The 15,677-nt window shown below is 42.9% G+C and overlaps 1 protein-coding gene across 7 annotated transcripts in view; it reads left to right on the top strand.

Moving 5' to 3' along the window:
* The first annotated feature begins 5,948 nt into the window (after positions 1-5,948).
* NCOA5 (nuclear receptor coactivator 5) overlaps positions 5,949-15,677 on the top strand; it is a 29,741-nt gene continuing 20,012 nt past the window's right edge. For 6 of the 7 annotated variants that reach the window (XM_036009910.1, XM_036009907.1, XM_036009909.1 and 3 more), the window contains exon 1: positions 5,949-6,105. The gene's annotated coding sequence lies outside the window, so the exon portion shown is untranslated. The remainder of the gene's footprint in view (positions 6,106-15,677) is intronic. The other variant, XM_036009911.1, reaches the window with a different exon arrangement.

The raw sequence follows: 15,677 nt of genomic DNA, 5'->3' as shown, positions 1-15,677 counted from the left end.
GGAAGAGAGGGAGAGAAACATCAGTGTGTGGTTGCGTCTCATGTACTCCCTCCTGGGGTCTTGGCCTGCAACCCAGCCATGTGCCCTGACTGGGAATCGAACCAGCGACCTTTTGCTTCTCAGGCCAGCACTCAACTACTGAGCCACACCAGCCAGGGCCAGAGTGAGATATTTAACTAACCCGGTCAGGGTGGTTAGGAGTTAATTAACGAGTTGGCAGAGAAGGGAGGGGGGGATGTGGAGATGCACACGGGTGGCTGGGAGAGTGTCCTAAGCAGAGGGAATGGGTCCTAGGCCCTGAAGTGGAAAGACTGTGGTGGATGTAGGACCCAAAAGATTCCCAGTGGGGTCGCAGGTGGGCAAGCAAGGGGGACGGTGGCATGAAATAAAGCTGGACAGCAGAAAGCTTCGAGATCGTGTAGGGTCTGGAAGGCAGCTTTATCGTTATCCTAAGTACAGCGGGGAGCGACAGGTTGGTTACACACAAATATCACTCTAGCTGTAAAAAGAAAGAATGGGGGGAGGAGGAGAAAAAGTGGCAGCAACTAGTCTCGTTTGGAGGACTGCGTGAACTCATTGGGACAGAGAAGTGCACGGGTTCGAGGACGATCTGGGAGGAAGGATCTGCCGGACTGGATGTGGGGGAGGGGGTGACTCTGTGGCAGATGGTGTTTCTCACAGTTGGCCACAGCTGTAGCTTTCATCCGCCCGCTCTTCTTACAGAAGGATTCTGTAGTCCATTCCTTAGAAGGTGGCACCTGTATTCCCTCCCCTTGAACCTGGCTGGCCTTATCAGGGCTTGTGATTTCCGAGGCTGTGTCCTGAAAGGCAGTAATACAGTTCCGACTTCATGAGCCACTCTCGCGGAACCCAGGGCTCCATGCAAGCGCGCAGCTGCTCTGAGGCCGCCGTGCTGTGAGGAAGCCCAAACTCGTCCACGCAGGGAGACCACGGGGAGGCCCTGCGCCTTTGTGAAGAGATGCCCGACTGGCCCCCAGGTGCTCGCACCCCTGCTGTTCCAGCCGCAGCCACTGTCTGTCTGACTGACCCTGAGCCACAGCTGTCCAGCCAAGCCCTTCCCGAAGGACCGAGTCCCAGAAACTACGAACAAGAATAAAACGGTCATCTTGCGCCCCTAACTTTTGAATCTGAAGCACTCGTCTTTCAGATTCTGCCTCTGTGGACTCTGCCAGTTTCTCAGTTCTAACCCTCGTAAAAGAGATTTAACATCCTCGGTTCAGGTTATTTATGAGGGATCCCAAAACAGCGTAAATGGCATGCGGGTACGTCATCTCTGCAGTTTTAATTTTCCAGTCCAGGGGTTTGTAGACCTGGAAGAGCTTTTTAAAAAAACCCACGCGAAATCTTAAATTCTACCCTGGACTCACTGCATCAGAATCTCTGGGAAACAGTGAGCCATGGACTCGGCTGCCTGTCCTACTGTTTGATGTGATTCTTTGCCATTTTCATAATCATTACACTTATGTTCTATTTCTATACCCCGACATATGTGGGCAAATCAGGAGATGTATCCTTCAAGAGTTTCAAGGGAAAGGGGGCATTATTCAGATTGTCTTGGTCATCTGAGTAGCACAAACAAGATTCGCTTACCTACATCAAAAATAATTATCTTTCGATGTTTCCACAAGTATCTTTCACATGGCTCTGGAAATAAAATAACTATAATATGTTCCTTCTAAAATAAAAATAATTGAAACAGTGTGACTTGCCAAAAAAAGAAACATATTATAGAAACAATGAACAGCCCTGAAATGAATCTTTCTCTGAGAAAGAATGTTACATGCAAAGAAGAGATACAAAAATGTTTTGGGGGCATTACTTGTAGAGATAGCTTGGAGAAAGAGGGCCTATTACACCTACCTGTGATATCATACATCAAAATGGACTTTAATTGGATTAAATATTTAGTTATTGAAGAGGGGAAACAAACCACGGTAACATTAGAAAAGGAATATATATGTATGTATTGTATGTATTTATTAAGTTTTTCAGAGGAAGGAAAGTAAAAAAATGGATCAGCAAGGCTGTGTTCGTTCTGGAAGCTCTAGGGGAAATTCTGTTTTCTTGCCTTTTCCAGCATTTAGAGGCCTCCAGCCTCCCTTGGTTTATGTCCCCATCGTCCATCTTCAAAACCACTGGTGTAGTAACATCTGCCAGTCTCTCTTCCCTCCCTCTCCCTCCTCCTCCATCTCCATCTCCCCCCCCTCCCCACCCTCTCTCTCCCCACACACACAAATAGATATACCCCACACTCTGGATGCCTCTCTTCTCTCCTCTCTCAGACGGTCCTATTGTCCAAGGACTTCCACTAAGACCAGCACAGATAAATGAAGGATTTCTTGGCCTTTATTAGATCATGTGAACGTTTGGGAATTGGAAATAAGAGGTATTAATCCCTTTGCCTGCAAAATGCGTTTGTGCCTATAATAGTGTGCAGGATTCTAGTCAAAAGAAAATTAGCAGCTGAGAAGGACACAGCATCATCTCTGTGTGTTCCTGTTAAAAATGTGTCCCGTGAATCTAGCAATGAAAAAAACATCAGAAAAGCCCAATGAGGGATGATCTCTAAAATAAATGGTCCCAAAATATAATGGAATAAAATAAAAGGCCTACACTCTTCCGAAATGTCAAGGTCATGAAAACAAAAGACTGTAGAACTATTGCAGTTTAAAGGAGACCAGAGAAATTTGAAAACTAAAGGCAATGTGTAACCCTAAGCTGGTCCCTGGACCAGAAAGAGGGAAAAAAAGTGTTTCTTTTGCTCCAAAGAACATGAGTAAGACATTTGGTAAAATTCAAATACGTCCTGTAGATGAGATAATTCAGAAAAAGAAAGAGACACAGAGAGACAGAATTATAAAGCAAAGAAGGTAAACTGCTCAACATTAGGGGGAAATGGATGAAGAACATTCTAGAATTCTTTGTCCTATCTTTTGCAAATTCTTTAAATCTGAAATTATTTGAAAAAAATTTTTTAAAAGTTTTAAGACTCCAGAGTGCTTTGGTATGTAGCGAACAAGACTTGCACATAACCTGTGACCCACCCAAGCCCTGAACGTCCTTCGCACCTACAAAAAAAGCTGAGACATGTCCTCATGAAACAATTAGCAAAAGAGAACAGCAAGAAATTCCTGAACTGTGGAGTGAAATGCAACTCAAGGGTCAAGAGCCCAAGTCACTCACCCGCAGTGCTCTGTGACCTCGGGCAAGTCATGTGAGCTCTCTGTGCCTCCACGGACTCGCCTGTAAAATGGCCGTGGTGATGGTATTTACCAAGGAGAATATATGACATTAGGAAAGGGAAGGAATTCTGAAACAAGACACAGAACACTACAAACCATAAAGGGAAGGAGCGAAACATGACTACATTAAAATTTTAAGTTTTTGAAAGACAAGACACCATTAGCAAAGTAAAACGACAAACCACAGAGAGAAGACCTAACTCGAGGGTCCAGTATCCCAAATATGTAAACAATTTCTATGGATCAATAAGAAAAACATAAATCAGCCCAATAGGAAAATGGTACAGAAATATCAACAAGCACTGCATAAAGGAAAAAACCTGAATAGCATGGGGGAAAGATGCTCAACATCACTAATTCAGGAAAATTAAAACTAAAACAACAAGGATATTGCATACATGGTCATCAACAAAAATACATAACTGAATACAGTCTGAAAATATCCAAAGTTGGCAAGGATATGTAGAAATGGCACTTAAACATTGTCGGCAGGGTATATATTCATTCATCTTTGAAGAACAAGCTGACTAAATCTCCTTCAATTCAATATATAATATGCTACAAAGTCACCAATTCCATTCCTATACCCAAGGAGATATGTACAAGTGTGTTCTATACAGCACACTCTGTTAAAAAAAAAATCTAACCATTCCCTAGTGCAGACGCATAAATTGTGGCTCATGTATATAATAAAATATTATACAGCAAATAAAATTAATAAATTAGAGCAGTAGTTCTCAAACTTTATGGCACATCAGAATCACCAGGAGGACTTGGTAAAAAAAAAAAATGCTGGGTCCTATCCCTAGAGTTTCTGATTCAGTGGGTCTTGGATGGGTCTGAAATTTTGCATTTCAAACAAGTTCTAGGGTGTTACTGATGTTGTTTACTGGTCCAGAGACCACACTTTGAGAACCACTAAGCTAGTTGTGTTTTAACACAGTTAAATCTTGAAAACCCAGTACCGTTAAAAAGATAAAAGCATGCCCTGGATGGTGTAGCTCAGTGGATTGTGCACGGGCCTGTGAACCAAGGGGTCGCTGGTTCAATCCCCAGTCGGGGCACATGCCTGGGTTGCCAGCCATGTCCCCAGTTGGGGGGCATGAGAAGCAGCCGCACATTGATGTTTCTCTCCCTCTCTTTCTCCTTCCCTCCCCCTCCCTCAAAATAAATAAAATCTTAGGAAAAAAAGATAAAAGCAAATTGTGAAAGGGTACATAAAATATATCTAAACATATTAAACAGTAATATACAATTAGGAAGATACATATGTATAAGGTATAAACAGCCTCTGTATATCTCAACAAAAATAATTTCAAAGTTTAAGGATATCAAAAATTAAGAGAATCTGCCAATTCAACCAAATGATGAAGAGGGTACAAATTTATGGCCTAAGTATCAAAGAGGGGGTAACCAAAGGGGGCGGGAGAAGATTCTGAACTGAGTCAAGTGTGGTTGACCTACTCCACAAGAGTATTCCGGGAAAGTAGGTGAATGAACAAAATCCTGATCATTCTCACCTAAAGCAAGTGAACACAACCACCTGGGGGAAAGAAAGGAAAAATTCCTGGGAACCTCCAGTAGCTCCCAGCAGATGTGGAAATAACCACCTGCTCCCATTTTCCCAGGCGCCGTGATGAATTATGGTAAAGGGTCTGAAAGTCCAGCGTATCTACTCATAGGCATTGGACGCCTCTTGCACTATTAACAAGAAGAACTGCATGATAAAGTGCATCCCTATTTCCCTCCTTCAAGTATTTACCTGTTTGCAATTACACACTCAAGTGTGATTATTCACCTAATTCTCTCTGTCCACGAGGCAGTAATCACCCAGACAGCAGAGATGGGTGTGCACTGAGTAAATCAGTGAAGCAGTGAATATATGAGTAGGCGTCAAAGAAATCTGACTTCCTCTAGTGTCCCAATTCCACAGCCACTATGTTTGCTTGTCACAAGGAGAAAAACTAGACCCCTTGGGGTTGGAAGCATTTCCTCCCCCATAAAAGAGTCTACCTGATTCATATAGCCACAGGTGTGATAAATCACGTGTATTTACAACGAATTCCATCCTCTGTGACAAATATGTTCTACAGATTAAATAAATAATACAGCATTATACATGCTTCACCGTCAACATTTAACATTCTGGGAAATGTATTTTTGGCATTGAGTATTCCAAGAAAAATAAATAATTCAAGAAGAACCTGTAGCTATATCACCCAAGTCTTTTTGCCTCTTATCAGTGAAACCAATAGGGTATGTACACAGCCCATTGAAATGTAAATTTAAATAAAACATTTTCTCTACCCCTCTGCTCTCTTTGCCCCCTGTGATCCGGAGATTACAGGGAAAAAAAAACTGTGTGTGGGTTTCTCCAATACACACGTCTAAAGTGTTCTTTTCTTATTTAGTTTTATGCAAGATTAAATCAGAATATTTCAGAGTTTATATGATCTATTTTCCCAGAAAGGAAGGAAGGCGCTCTGAAAAATAGAAGCGCAAAGCCCTTTGAGGTGGGGGAGGACGGGCCGAGGACGCCGTTACTAGGCAACTCCTAGCGTTCTAACTGCCGCTAGGGAGCCACTTCCCAGCCCTAATTACTAAGGAAATCGACGCCCCAACTCAGCCCTGCCGTAAACTCGCGCGCTTTCGCGACATTGCCGCGCCAGTCGCTGCGTGCGCGCCCTCTGCCCCTACTCTCCGCCCCAACCGCCATTGCCTCGTGCCCGCGCCGGTCGGTTGGTGGCGCCTTTGTCCTACGGCGGGCAGGTGGGCTGAGGCAGAGGCGGCGGCGGCGTTCCTGAGGCTAAGGAGCGTCCGGGAGCCCGCCGCACTGGTAGCGGTGAGTGCCGGGAAGCGGTGGCCGTCCGCCGCGGCTTGGGACTAACGGGCAGGCCTTGAGGGTAACCTGGGCCGGATGGGGAGGCTGAAGCTGGAGGGCCCACTTGACGCGCGACCGCGGCTCTCTCCGGGTGCGCGCGGGACTGCGCATGCTCGGTGCGGGGCGCGGCCTCTTCTGGCTCTCGCCTGGCCCAGGCCCGGCCATTCCGGGAGGCCAGTGGTGGACTCGGGTCCCGCGGCGCCGCACCGCAGCCACTTATCCGTGCGCGAATCGCCGACAATAGCCCCCAGGCTTCGCTGTATGGTAGGGCTGCACACCTCGCCCCCTTCTCAGAATGGTGAAGTCGCTCGCCTGCGCGTCCTGGGCGAGTCGGTGGCGCAGTCGGGATTCGAACCCGGGCCGATCCCGGGCACCTCACCCGGCGTTCTCCGTGGCGTACAGCGCCTTGCGGTCGAGCCAAGCGCTGTCCGAGATCGCCGGTGTCTCCCGGCCCCTTGATAGCATCCTCGAGGCGTCTCTTTGTTATGTGACACCCCTGTCTATTTTATGACGCGGAACCCGGTCCCAGAGAATGGGGGAAGAAACTGTGCTGAGGTTACCCCGGAAATTAAGCGCCCCAACCTGCTGGCTCTCCTGTCTCCAGACCACGGCACTTTCCACAACGGGACAACCCGCCAAGGGTTTCTCTGTAGGACGACGATCCCCAAATTCCAGGCTCTCGCGTTGCCTCTTTATGTCCGGGTCATCTGTACTGCTGCTTATCTACCAAATGTTAATTTTTTTTCTTTAAACTGATTCTCTTTTTCCCCCTTCTGAAATACATTGTTTAAGGTGGAAACGTAAATTACAACCGTATAATGGAAGCCAGTTACTTTTCTAATACTCATAAAAAATAAATACCTATCTATTAAAATAAACAGTGCGTCCTTGTTCCTCCTGAAGTTATTCTGCATTCAACGCTTTGGGAAACGCTGCCCTAGGAGTATGGGGTTAATTGTCCTTCTGGCTTTTGCTCTGTGCACAGAATTTTCCCCCGAGGCATGGCAGATTCTGTGAAATGCTCCAGGATCTTGGGGGATGGCAATGAACATTAAAGCCTTCTGGTTGTAAACTGATTCTCATTATTGACCTAAAAGTGATAGTCCGGGGGAACTGCAGGAGCAGTTCCGCTCATGCGCACCTGGTGGGCCGTCTGGGTTTTCTTAGAGCATTGTGGTGTGGTAGGCACCTGAGAGTTCATAAAAAGATGTTTTTGCAAACGTTGACGTTGATGGAGCAGTTTGGGGTTTTGAGAACTCGAGATTTAATATTTCCCATAGAGCCAGTCGGCATGAAAACTAACTTTCAGCATGGATTTTTTTCAAACCAATAAAGCCCCAACTTTGCATCGTGGGTATTGGAGGTCACTGGGCTATTGCTAGCATCAGTTTCTTCCTTCGTTCTGGTTTCTTGGCCTTTCTTTTAGCTCCAGATAGCCTTTGAAACGTCTGACAAAGATCTTTTCACCTAAACCATAGAAACAGTGCTTTTCCTTGTAGAACGTGCCAGAGAAACCATATTGCAAGTCCCAGTGGGAGGAATTTTTCGAGGTGCAGGTTGTTACTCAAGGTCCCATGCCTCTGACACCACACGTTTAAAGGAGGCATTGATAAATTAACTTGTTATCAGCTAACAGTCTGTTCTATTTGTAGTCTGTTCATAACCTCTGTGTTTGGGTGTGAGAGAGCACATTTACTTTAATTCATTGAAAGGTTACTCTGGGAAGTCAGCTCAGGCTGTTTAAGGGTTTTTTTCCTCAGCCTGTGTTAAAAAAAAAATTCACATTTCTTGGGATTACTTTCATATGAGCACGATGTAGAACTTACACAAGGCTAGGGTAATTTTCTTCACATTTCTAAGTAGAAAAGAAATGCGAATTTGATTTTACTCAAGAGTCAGTTTCAGAACTTCAGCAAATGGAGCCTCATCTACCAGAGCTCAAAAGCTAAGAATAAACAGTTTTTGGAAGGCTTTAGAAGTCCTATGAGAAAAGGTGCCTGATGGTGTCATTTTAAATAACTGGCCAAGCGCTCCCTCTCTGCGGCCTGCAGATGGCGCTGCCTTTGTGTGGCTTGTTAGGACCGTGCGAGTTAATTACCTACAGTTGTGCTTTTAGGAATGGAAAACCTGCCCCGGCGGGGTAGCTCAGTTGGTTAGAGCATCATCGCGATACACCCAGGTTGCAGGTTTGATCCCTGGTCAGGGAGGGCATTTACAAGAATCAGCCAATGAGTGCATGTATGGGTGAAACAAACAAATCGTTGTTTCTCTAAAATCAATAAAATTCGGGAAAAAAAGGCAAACCTTTGGAGGAAATATATTTGCTATTTTCTTCCCTTCGGCAGTTTTTGTTTTTGACTTCCATGAAGAATGAAATGCCTACTTCTAAACTCATTATCACTCTCAGTGGTGATGGTAACGTGTGATCAGCAGTGCATATGGTTTACAAATACCGACTCATTTGCTCCTGTCTATCCTCTTGTGAGATAGGTAGACTGGTATTATTATTATGTCTTTTTTGTATATGAGGAAATAATGTCTCAGAGAGGCTAGATGTCTTGTTCAAATCACGTATTTAGTAGAACTCGGACGACATTACTGAAGATAACAGATTTCATGACCCAGCAGAACGGGGACATAGGGAGGCGGAAGCGGTATCCTTTACTGCAGAACTTCTCGGAGGCTTCACCACGCCAGACAGTTGCAGCGTTGGTGTCCGAGGCAGGGAGACACCTTGACGCCTTTCTCTGCCCTCCTCCCATGAACATCTGGAAGTACCAGTGTTCCCCAAAACTTGTGGCTACACTTCATTTTCTCTCTATATCTGATTTACTAATGGTTACTGTGCGCCTTTGAGACGAGTGTGTTCAGAGCTCAGCGCTTTTATGCCAAAAGATTCATCTTGTGAACAGAATACACGTTTGTCTAGACTAGTCAGCTTGAGCAGAGTTAAAGTAACCTGTCGAGAAATTAAAGGTCAGTGGCAACCGACAGAAAGTTCGTCCACATTCCTCTCATTAGTGAGAGGATCAGGTTAGGGCCACACTGTGGAGCAGCAGCACATTAGGGGACTGGGAAGTGCCCTGACAGCTAAATATGTGATGCCAGCATGCCTGCTGCTTCTTTTGGGGGTTTTATTACCACCAGATATGAGTATTTATCGGGATGGTCATTTTCATTCTTTATCCTATCACTAAAAGAAAATAAAAGATTAACAGTCCAATTACTTTGATGTTAGGAAAGTAATTCCCCTCTTCTGGGGAATTACTTCTTCTGATGAAAATGTCCCAGAACTTTTTTCGTCCATAAGACTGTTTCTCCCTGTATGTCATGTTCATGACAACTTTATTGGTGACCTGTGTAAAGACCAAGGACTCCAGGCGAGGGTCAGGGTGACTCGAGTCCCACTGGAGAGCAGAGTGTCTTATAACTGTATGAAACGCCTTGAGTGGTCCCCGATTCGCTTCTGGAGTGATTTAATTACTGAAGATTTGGTTGATCCTGCAGTCAGTGAGTGCGCTTTAGAGAATTTTAATTATGAGTAATTTGGTTTTAAGTGAGTATACTTAATTATGCAGTTGGAGATTGAGGAACTAATAATATGTTTCTAGGGTCAGAGATAATACAAGAAGTTTATTTTTAATCTCAAAATTATTTTTCATATCCAAAAGAAAAAAATAGGAAAAATACGGTTTTTTGTTCAGTTTTAAAGTTTAGGGTTGTAAATGTGTAACTGAACCTTTTGCAGCCTTTGGGAAACCTGACTAGGACAGCACCAGAGTCACTGGAAAAGCTCGATGGAAATACAGGTCCTGGAGTGCAGCTCCCCGCCCCTGCTCCCCACTGGCTGGCTGGTCTCGGGTCGTGGGGGTAGGGACTGTGTTTCTCAGAAGTTTCCCCTGTGGTTTTTTGGTATACATTAAAGTTTGAGAACCCCTGGTTTAGGACTTCAGAAAATGAATTTTCTCTGGAAATAGAAGGTTGAAGCAGATCATAGTACTAATCCATTCTTATCCCAGTTACTAATGGGAAATGACAACTCTGGTTTATTGTTGGATTTACATTAATAGATTCATTTTAAGCAACACCTTAAACTATAAAATGTTTTTGGCTTCACAATTTGAACTAGAGGTATTAAGAATAGGATTTCTGTTGAGTTTTCAGTATTTTTAATGCCTTCCATTCAGTGGGATGCTTTCACCTTCTTGAGAACAAAGAAGGCCAGACTACCAAGATTCTGTAGTCTGCTTATTAAGTTTAGATTTGCTCCACTTTTCTTTTAGTGGTGTGGTTCTGAAATTATATATGTGGCCATTTTTCTCCTTTTGCAAAGAGTTGCATTTAGACATAAAAACTAAATGCCTCAGAAAGAAGTCGGTGTTACTAGCCCTACCAGCAAAACAGTGCTGACAGCTCCAGTTGCAGAATTTAGATGGAACTTGAGTTGCTGGTTTGCCTTTTCTTAACCAAAGAAATGTGTAACATGTTACTCAAAAGTGGCAAGCTCAGTGGCTAATATTTTTTCTGTTATTTTGTAACTAGGTAATGGTGGGGGAGCTTAAATTTTCGAGCTATGTTTTAAATGATAAGATGTCATTGAAAAATGGTGGGTTGCCTGTGCCTCCTTGGGGGTGGGAGCAACTGATCTTATAATTAACTATTATTATTACCTTTAGCACTGTGGAAACTTGGACTCATGATTCCATTTCTTTTGGAGGTAGCTGTGTGACTATGCTTTCTGTACTGTTTTCAGGGATTATACTTCCATAGATTTTAGCTGCTGTGATTTTTTGGTAACAGATTATGAGTTAGTATTTCCCCTTGAATACGGGACTTGAGAGATTTCTAAGTGGAGGGCCTGAGCATATTGCTGTGTGCGCACTCAAGGGATAAACAGATGACAGAGCCGTCCGTAGTCTCCAAACACCGGCCAGTACTCAGCTGCGCCTAGGCTTCATCATCGGGTGCTGAAAATTTGAGACAGGGTCTGAGAATCTGGTTTTTACCCCTCTTATCAGGTGGTGCTAATACCTTCATTAAAGAAATGTGATGTGGGGAATGAAAAAAATATATCTATAAATAAGGATGGGGGAGGGGAAGTTGTCTAATCGGTATTGGGGGTTTTAGTTTTGCAGGATGAGAAAGTTCTGGAGATCTGTTGTACAACAGTGTGTGTATACTTAACACTGCTGAACCGTATGTTTAAATGGTTAAGATGATAGATTGAATGTTCCTTTTTTTTTTTACCACAATTACATGTTTTAAACATATTAGAAAACAATAGAGAAAGGTAGTTTGTTGTCTGCTTTCCTGAACAGTGGGTAAACTAATAGATTGTTGGTCATTCATTACTGACTCCTCTGGCCATCAGTTCATTTTATATCGCTTTATTAAATGTAAAATCATAACCTTTTAAATATTTTCTCCTACCTGTTCTCTCCAGTGTCAAACCAGTGATCTTTGAAAAACATTATAATGGGCAGTGTTTTAAATGACTTAGGTTTAAATACACCCTCCTTCTTTTTGGATAATAAATGAGGCCCCCCCACCCACCCAAAAAAGGGGGAATTCTCTTCTGGAGGGTGGACCCCTTGTAGTACAGGCTTTCCCTTCTAGGTGAGTGTTCTGGGAACCCATCTGTTTCAGTGCACCAGCTGGCATTGTGAGAGGCTGCTTTCCTCTGCAGTGAATTTTTTGGAATTCTTTCAGGGCATTTGCCCATTTTATGATGGGTGATTTACAAGCACACCTGTCCATACGACGCTGAGTGTTCAGCAGTGTTTGACCAAACACAGCATGACCCCCCCACCCCTATTCTCTATTCAGCCAATCTCACCCCAAGTGATTTTTGTGTGTGTGTCCCTAGATGAAAAAAGTCCTTAGAAGGAAACATTGTGCCAGTGTGGAGGAGGTGAAACAAAAAACGGCAAAAGCACTAAAAGGCATCAAAATTGACGAGTTCAAAACCTGTTTTTGAGCAGTGTAATAAATGTCTCTATAGGTGTGTTGCATCAAATAACAAGTACTTTGAAGCTGACTGGTTTAAACATAAGAATAAATACACAATTTTTTATAAATAAATTCCAGGCTGTGGGGGGTCCCCCCTCATACAATACAATGGTAGGCCTTCATTATTTGGCTTCACCTGGACTATTTGCGGTGGCTCGTTCAGTTCATAGCCTCCTAAAAGGCCTTTTGCCACCAGTTTCTTCCCTTTCCACAGCAAAGGTTTTTGTGATCTAATCTAACTTTGTATCTGTAGTTCCTCTCCCTTTTTCTTCTCCTGTCCCCCTGTGTTAAACTTGTTACAATATTTCTAACTTACTATGTCCTTCAAACCATTCCTTTACCTTTGCGTGTGCTGGAATGACTGCTGTCTTTATGGTAAACTCTCACTCGTCCTTCAGGACTCCATTTAAATGTTACTTTTAGGCCTTCCCTGCCTCCTTCATCCCCCTGCCCCCCACCACCACTTTCCCACCCATTCTTCCCAGTGTTCTCTCTGCCTTGCACTTCCCCCTGGCCATACACTCAGTTAGGCCTTCATTATCTCTGCCATAGTCTCACTTTAGATTACACTGTCATTAATCTGTGTGCATGTGCTTCTCTCCTTTATTAAACAGTGAACTCCTTTAAGCCTTAAAGTTTAAGACAGAGACTTTAGCCTTTTTGTTTCCATTTATCTAAGGCCTAGAACTGAGTGTGTGGGACACATAGTAGGCATAGGAGCATTTGATGTACTGATTATAAACTGTCCTTTTCGGGTTCATGAATTTACTTCTCTAAGGCTCTCCGCTTGTATAATTTATGTAGTTGAAATTTTACATGTTTTAAATAAACCTGTATTTTAAGTGTTTTGTAACTCAAACTTTTTTATTGCTTTAGATTAGCTCAACCTTTGTGGATCCAGCTTAGTGAGTTTTTTCCTCTTAGTTGATATTTTCCTCGATTCAACATAACTAACACACGTCGAGAATCCATTTTATCAGCTTCAAAGAAATCAAGTGATTTGGCTAAATTCTCCCTGCCCCCCCCCTCCAAAAGTAGGACTACAACTCATATTTGCTGGTCCTAGCCAAGTGTTTTTTCTTCAAAAGAAGTTAAAAAAGGGGGGGCAGGAAATTAAATTTGGGTAGAGAATTTTCCTCTGAAGAGTTGGAGTGAATAGAATGTCGGTGGCAAAAGCCAGAAACGTTGTAGTTTGAGGTGATAGAAATTGAAGTGGTCCTTGAGTAAATAGGTCCTACCCTATTGGGTGTCGGATCCCTTAAACATTGGACCTTTTCCAGGTCCCATCAGCATTTGATCAGGGAATCCCAGCAAGAGTTTTCAAGATGGAAACCATGTCCTGCTCCCTGCTGGAAGCAGCATGGCATAACATTCAACATTCTGGCTCCGGATGGACCCCGGCTTGAGTCCTAGCCCTGCTTCCTGCTCGTGTGACCTCATATAAGTGACTTGATTTCCCTAAACCTTAGATTTTCTGGTTTGCAAAATGGAGATCAGAATAGTACTTAACTCCAAGAGTTGTTGAAAGGATTAAATGAGATAATCACATAATGTTCTTATTAGTAAAGGCTCTTGGGTAAACATTGTGTAAATATAAGTTGCCATCATTTCCCTATTTCTGTTCCCAGGGTCAGTATTCTATTACAGTTAAAGACATAATTATTTTCATTAGAGAATGAAAGAGATAGTCAAATAAGGAAAGGATAGTTTTCAAAGTGGAGTTAATTAACAGTTAAAGCAGAACATTCTGTTATTCCCAACAGTTACAGTGTAACTCATTATAATATCCCTGACGTTAGAGTATACCATCAAAGTCATTTTCATAAATACAGTCTAAGTGAGAAGTTCTGTTCTTTCCACTCCCAATTTTAGGAGTTTAATATATAATATCCACTGTCTTATCAGTATGGTTTTCCAAGTAGCATTATCTTTATCATCACATATTTCCAATTTAGTAATGCCTAATTGTTAGTTGGTTTTCAGCCAAGCCTTTTGGAGAGTTTTATTTCATTTGTAATCACTTACTGAAATTGTATAGGCTTCTGGATTTGTTCAGCAGCCAATGGTGGTGCTGTCACTGAGTGCTGGGGTTTATAATGCACTTGTTCAAAATAGTTCACATTGTTTTCCATTGCGATAGCCTGGAGTATAAAAATTGGTTTTAAGGTAAAAGGAGTTCTTTTATGATGGCAATATTAAAAAATAGACAGAGCAAAGCAGTTGCTTGGTACTGTGAATGAAATGTGCATATTCGTTGTCTATATAATACTCTCCAAGGACCATTCTGTGAACCTCGTCTGGCCTAGCAGTCTAAAATAAAACCATGGATAGGCATTGGGTCTTTCTTTGGGAGTTTTTTACCCCATTCTTTTGTGCTTTAAAAAGTTCTGCCACTTCCTGTGTAACATGTTTTCTAAATTATTTTGTTTTTTTACCTTTTATGTAATGAATCCCTTGGGTTGGTACTGCTTTTCTTGTCTAAAAATTCTTATTTGAGTAGTGCTTTTAACTGTTTTCAGAAGACCACTTAGAAATTACAGATATTCAGGCCAAGGTTAAGCACCTTGTGGTGATGGTGATTTTGAATGGCATCCACATTGCTGATAAAACTAACAAAGTATACAAGTCCTAATAACTAAGCTGAAGTGGAAGAGATACTAAGAGACTGGCTTGTGGCCTTAAGGGTATTTGGCTGCGATAAAATATATCAGGAGAAGGAAGAAGCACCGTTTCTTCCCTTTTTTCATGAGGAGGCGGCATTCTGCCTCTCCTTGGAGATTCCCTCATTGCCGGTTATGGTTCCCCACCTGATGTTCAGAAAGATCCCCAAATTGTCTTTTCTCCCTTCTCCTTCACGTTAACGTTACTTCTGTTTCTTCGGTGTAGCTTATATCTCTGTAAGGTTCTGGGGGGAAATAATCCAACTCAACTATATTAACACAAAAGCCCCCTTCACCAGTTCTAATATTTGCATTCTCCAAGAGAAAACTCGTTCAAATGAACTTCCAGCCTCCAACTGATGAGTTTTCAAATTGTATGACAAAAACACGGGGCAAAGTTTTTTCTTGACTCTAAATCTCTGCCATATTGTGATCAGCTCCCTGGAGTCTTGGTACTTTTGGTAGCTTCTCTGTTCTTCCTGTGTTTCTGTACTCACAGGTTTTCCCGAAGTTCTGTGTGCACATGTTAGGGTTTCCGTGTGCGGGGATTGACGGTGTGGACAGTTTTCGTAACTCTCGCTGAAAACCCCTGCAGTCCCGTGCTGACCTGAGCAGCCCTCTTTGAGACAGTGAGATTACCAAAAATCTCCACGCCTCATTTTCCCCATATATCACCCAAGATGGAGCCCTAAGGATCCTTAAATAGGGTGACTAAACAAACACTTGGCATGCACACTAAAAGTTTACTGACTGCTGAGCTGAGGAAAATAAATGGTCTAAGAGAGCTCTTTTTTTCCAGAAAAAACATAAGCCACACCATCCAAGTATAACCGCTCTGGACTACTCAATGAAAATAGTAAGAGG

Source organism: Phyllostomus discolor, chromosome 9, assembly GCF_004126475.2.
Source record: "Phyllostomus discolor isolate MPI-MPIP mPhyDis1 chromosome 9, mPhyDis1.pri.v3, whole genome shotgun sequence".
NCBI classification, from domain to species: Eukaryota; Metazoa; Chordata; class Mammalia; order Chiroptera; family Phyllostomidae; genus Phyllostomus; species Phyllostomus discolor.
This window is presented reverse-complemented; position numbering and strand designations above follow the sequence as displayed.